Here is a 6000-nt window from a genome sequence, read left to right on the forward strand (position 1 = left end):
TAGCGTGTTTCAGGTATTTTTGGAATTGAGTTTTAGCACTACTTTAAAATGCTATGTTGAAGCGTAATTAGTTCTGCTGTATCCTTTATTCTGAAAATAATCTGTTCCAACGTAACTAATATATTAGAAAATTTGAGCATAACACAAAATTGCCATTTGCTTACATACGATTTTGTCTGAGAAAAACACTTGAAAAAGGCAGAAACCTGCCCCTGGCTGAACAGAGCTACATAGAAATTTACAAAATACACACACCTGAAAACACCTATCAGCTCCATCAGTTCAGTCTGTGTGTACACATATGCTGAGCCACACCCATCCACATCTGGTGTTATTATAACATTCCATTTGATTTCAGGTAACCCTCTTTCCATCACCTTACAATAACTCACAAGCAGCAACCCTTCTGATGCCCATTTCCACAAGCAAACCAGGTCTTTTTCAAGGTAAAGTGTCACATTTATCATGGTATTTGTTCAGCTGCTGTGTCCAACTCTTTGCAGCCCCATGGACTGCAGCACCCCAGGCTTCCCTGTCCTTCATTATCTCCAGGAGTTTGGTCAAACTCTTGTCCATCGAGTTGGTGATGACATCCAACCATCTCCTCTGTCGTCCCCTTCTCCTCCTGCCCTCAATCTTTCCCAGCATCAGGGTCTTTTCACAGTGAGGCAGCTCTTCACATCAGCTTCACATTGGAGCTTCAGCTTCAGCATCAGTCCTTCCCATCTATATTCAGAGTTGATTTCCTTTAGGATTGACTGGTTTGATCTCCTTGCTGTCCAAAGGACTCTGAAGAGTCTTCTCCAGCACCTGTGGTATTTATGTATTCCTTAATCATTTAGGATTAAAACTATGCTACCATTTTTATCAGGTTCCTTTTTAAAAAAATAAAGTCACTGACAATGTTCTGACTGTTGTGTCCCAGCACCATTTTTCCCAAAAGGCCTATAGTTTTTACTGCACAATTCTGCCTACCATGGTGACTTTTAGGAACCTATATGTTGCTCTGGGCTTCCCTGGTGGCTCAGAATCCACCTGCCAATGCAGAAGACTTGGGTTCAAACCCTGGGTTGGGAAGATTCCCTGGAGAAAGGAATGCCAATCCATTCAGGTATTCTTGCTTGGGAAAATCCCAGAGGAACCTGGCAGGAACCCCAGTCCATGGGGTCTCAAGAGTCAGACACAACTTAGAAACTAAACCACCACCACCATACAGAAGGGAAAACTCTGTCCTCCACCCAATTTCACAAAATGTTTACAGTCCATATCCTCACAGACCATCAGGATAGCCATAACCTTTGAGCTTGGTGGCTCTCACTTCTGGTGGGCAAAGGCTTGATTTTTCCAGCTTAACTACTACAATCTGCCTCAGCCTAACTGAGAAGACAAGTTCTGAAAGCCTGAATGCCTACCTACAGTAACACTATATGGGTTTCATTGTTTTCATTGCTCTTAATCTTCAAAACATTTTAAATTACCCTGTTATTACAGAGCAACTGAACCGAGTCCTCAAGCCCACTACAAAAGGGATCACAGAAACAAAATACCCTATATATCTAAGTTTAAAACAGATTCAGATTCACTAACTTCACAGTATCTCAAATGTGACTTTCTTATATGTAAGGCCTCCACTTAGTTGTCCACACTGATGCCTAAATGATCTCTAAATCACATTGCTCCCCTCTGAAAAATATTTTGCTCTTTCCTTTCCTATAGGATAAAGATATAAACCTCACTTTTAGCTTAATAAGCATGGTTCTTCAAAATCTAGGATGGACATACCTTTGCAGGCTCATCTCGTCACTCTCCTTTTCAGTAACATGTCACCACTGGCCTTACCCCAACATTTGGCGCCTCAGTGCACCCAGAGTTCCTTACGTTTGAAAAGACCCGTCTCCCCAGTTTGACAAACCTAATTCCATGTTATTTTCTGTAAACTGCTCCCACACCTTCTACAAATTTAATCATTCTCTCCTATTCTCCCACAGCTCTCTACACCTACTAAGACTACAGCAACAAGAAGACAGCAACTATTATTCACTTTTTAATTCTCAGGGTCCAACACTATGTCCAGCATATACTATTCCTTGCACATTAGTAACCAAGAAAATTAAAATGGATGAGGGAGAGGTAAAGCCCAGAGAAGGGTAAGATTAAGGCAGCCTAAATGAGCCCCCACCTTATATGCAAATAAACACTTTAAAAGCAGTTTTTCAACCAGTGCACCTTAAGTATGAGAAAGTTACAAGGGTGCTAAAGAGTCTTCATGCTTTATGACCCAAAAGCTACAAGTTGTGAGCAGCCCTGACCATTTATTCCAGTATGCCTTACACATTACCCCTTTCTGCTGCACTGCAACATGAAAAAGGTTTATGCTTTAAAGAACATTAAAAAAAGGCTAATGTGGGCACAGTGGAATGCCTAAACACTAACCAAAATACATTATTTATAAACCACAAGTACAGAAGCAAATGCCAATATCTGTAGTCAGGACTAAGTTCTATAACCAACTTCATGTCTATTCAAGAGTCTGAAAAGTTTTACCTTGCCACCAAGGTCTAAGAAAACTAAAAATCCCTACAAACAAATAAGCATTCAGAAGAGCTTCTTAATCTATTAACACACTACCACTGATGAAGACACTTCTGAAACTATGCAAAATCTTCTTAGCTTCACAAGAAACTTTGTCTTTTGTCACATCCTCCCTTTTTGACCACTTCATTAAGTATCTTTTTCACCTACTGAAACTGATCAGACTCAACTACCTCAAATAACTTCCATTTATTAAAACACACTCTGCCCTCCCCAAAGAACTAATCTTTGGCAAGTACATCACTCTCATGTGCTCTCACACTTACACAAAACCTAGTCCTTTCCCTCTTAACTGTAATATCTTGGGCAAGTCGCTTTAACCTTTCTAAGTTTGTTTCCTCATTAGTAGCTATTCAAAAAAATTTTTGTTTAAAGTCGACTGGACCAGATCACTGATCTAAAAATATTAAGCAATTTTTATTCTAAAAGTCATCATATTCTAAAGACTGTAATAATTACCCTGATAGCAATTACAAAACAAGCCTTCAAACCCTTTTGATCAATGGACATAGCTCCTATAGCCTACAAAACTGTTTTGGGATGATAAACTCTAGTGCATTCAGAAAGACACAAAGTGTAATTAAATGCCATTTTATATTTCACTTGTTCATATTCACTCTCTTCCTCCCCAAAATTAAAATCCCCAGATACAAAGAGGCAAGAAGATTCTGGACTACCACTAATGGGGCAATCCACCTGGAAATAAGTATGGTAACTCACATTCAAGGAGATTATTTAAACGTCAGTTTAGCACAATAACACATCCAAAAAGGACAAGCAAAATAACCATTCACAACGCGGTCTTTTACAGTTAACAGTTCAAGAAACGATTACAGGTATTGCTTAGCAAACTCTTCAAGAAAGGGATAGAAGGAGAAGAGTCAAAAGGAAAAAAGTTTCCGGAGAAAATAATTACTGGTAGTTAGAAAAAAGGAGGAAAGATAAGATTTAGGTTATTAAACATAAAAGCTTCAAGTAACTGTATCTCTGAGTCCTCAGCAATATCCTAATCTCTCCATCTGCTGCTCAGGGCTTCTTTAACCATGTCATTCCCATCCTCCCAATCCATTCCCCGCCCCCCCCCAAAAAATAATTGCCTAAAACTTAATTTTAAACACATTTGGGGCAAACAGTTTCCCGCTCTGCGGTTAACTGCGAAGTTCCATACTACACTTCGCGCAATCCCACACTGCCTCTTCTCCAAAGTTGCCACCCATCCTGGCCCAGAGTCCCAGACATCAACTCTCCTCCTGCGAGTGGCCAGAGCCAGAGTCGAGAGCCAGGGCATTCCCCCCAACCCCGGCGCCCCTCTGCGCGCCCCCACCCCCGCCGTCAATCAACACCCCTCAGCCCCGTACTCTGCGCGGGGGCGCGGTCCCGGAATCAGCGGGGTCGCGACAGATGCGCATCTAGGGACCCCTCAACAGTCGGCATCTCCTCCAAGCTGCAGGCCCGCCGCCCACAAAACTTAAGGTGCTCTCGCTAGAGTGCCCCGCGCTACGGTCCCCGGGACACGACTGAGAGCGGCCCGTGCGCCGCCAGTGCGAGGAGCAGCGCCCGGCTGGGCCTCGGGCCGGTGTCGCTCACCTCTTGGGGTGCGCCGCCTTCTTCCGCCGCTGCCGCCGCCTCCTCCCTGTGAGTGCAGCGGGGTCTGACCTGTGGAACCACCATACCAGTCCCGCCCGCAGCTGCAGCGCCGCCGTCGCCGCTCCTCTGCCGCCTTAGCCGCCGCTCTTTGTTCCCCCTCCGAGATCCACCGCGTCAGCCGCCCGCTTCAGCCTCCTCGACGGGCCGCCACTACGCCCTCTCGGCCTCTCGGCCTCCGGCCTCTCCCTTTTCGCTGCACCCACCGCTGCCTTCGCCTCCGCGCAGCCGACGCCGCCGCCACCGACGCCGCCGCCTCCTCCTCCTCCGCGTCCCCCTTGTTTTCATTGAAAGCAAACAAGCATCATGGCGGCGGCCGCCGTCCCCCTCCCCCAGCTCACCCCCTCTGCGGCGAGCGAGCGAGAGAGCGCCGCGACTGACGCTGCCGCTCCAACATCCCGGGCGCCCATTGGCCACCGCCGCAGGGCGCGACCACTCAGCATCCGGGGCGGTCGCTCTCCGCTCGCAGTTTCCGCAGGCCCCGCCTTTTCTCTTCCCTATCCCGGGCCCTGGGGCTCAGTGATGAGTGCCCGCCTCTCAGGGTCTGAGTTCTCCTCTTCTCGCTCTCTTCGCTTGTTACTGCCTGTCGTTTCTACTTTATCATCTTCTTGACGCTCCTACTCTTTCCAACTAACTCTTTCTTCTTCTTCTTCTTCTTCTTCTTCTTCTTCTTCTTCTTCTTCTTCTTCTTCTTCTTCTTCTTTTTTTGTCTCAGGCTGTTCATTTTTGTCCCTCTCTTTCATTTGGCCTGTCAGTTACTTGGAAACAGGACAAGCTTTCAGACTTTAGCGCTTAGCCAGTATGTTGATTTCTATAAAGACAAGACATTTAGTCGTGAATGATTCTTCTGGCCTCAGATATACAGAAAATAATAGTTAATGGCCCGTTTCAGTCCATAAATGGTCGTTCAGTCCAGTAAATTCAAGGACAATTCTGGTGGTGGGATCCTAGCCGGATGTAACTGTCCTGAGCTGTGTTCAAAGATCAAGATGTTCTATTAAGGTGGTTGAAAATGAGCAGAGAAAGGACTGAGCTGATAGATGATGTTTGCATGAAGGTGCATTAGTTAACTAGTGGTCAAGGCCCTGTGCTCCAACCAGGGCCGAGAGAAGAATCAGGCTCCAGCCTGCCAGGAGTAAGGTCACAGCACAGGGGCGAGAGGCACGTCCTGCAGACTGTTAAAATCCAATAAAGATGCATGGAGCAACGGACTGGGTCAAAATTGGGAAAGGCGTAGGACAAGGCTGTGTATTGTCACCCTCTTCTTTAACTTATTTGCAGAGTATATATCATGTGAAACGCTGGGCTGGATGACTCACAAACTGGAATCGAGGTTGCTGGAGCTATATCAACAACCTCAGATATGCAAATGATACCCTTCTAATGGCACAAAGTGAAGAGGAACTAAAGAGCCTCTTGATGAGGGTGAAAGAAGAGAGTGAAAAAGCTGGCTTAAAACTCAACCTTCAGTAAACGAAGATCATGGCATCTGGTCCCATCACTTCATGGCAAATAGAAGGGGTAAAAGTGGCTGCAGGAACAGATTTTATTTTCTTGGACTCCGAAATCACTGTGGATGGTGACTGCAGTCATGAAATTAAAAGATACCTGCTCCTTGGAAGAAAAGCTATGACAAAACTAGATAGCATATTAAAAAGCAGAGACATCACATGCTGACAAAGATCCCTGTAGGCAAAGCTATGGTTTTTCCCAGTTGTGTACAGATGTGAGAGTTGGAACATAAAGAAGGTTGAGCGCTGAAAA

The 6000-nt window shown here is 45.3% G+C and overlaps 1 protein-coding gene across 2 annotated transcripts in view; it reads right to left on the reverse strand.

Moving 5' to 3' along the window:
* The window catches only part of CNOT6 (CCR4-NOT transcription complex subunit 6), an 83721-nt gene extending 79157 nt beyond the window's left edge, over nucleotides 1–4564 (reverse strand). For both annotated transcript variants that reach the window (XM_019963697.2, XM_019963696.2), the window contains exon 1: nucleotides 4180–4564. The gene's annotated coding sequence lies outside the window, so the exon portion shown is untranslated. The remainder of the gene's footprint in view (nucleotides 1–4179) is intronic.
* Between the last annotated feature and the right edge of the window lie 1436 nt (nucleotides 4565–6000).

The sequence above is a fragment of the Bos indicus genome, chromosome 7, assembly GCF_029378745.1.
Source record: "Bos indicus isolate NIAB-ARS_2022 breed Sahiwal x Tharparkar chromosome 7, NIAB-ARS_B.indTharparkar_mat_pri_1.0, whole genome shotgun sequence".
Classification (NCBI taxonomy): domain Eukaryota; kingdom Metazoa; phylum Chordata; class Mammalia; order Artiodactyla; family Bovidae; genus Bos; species Bos indicus.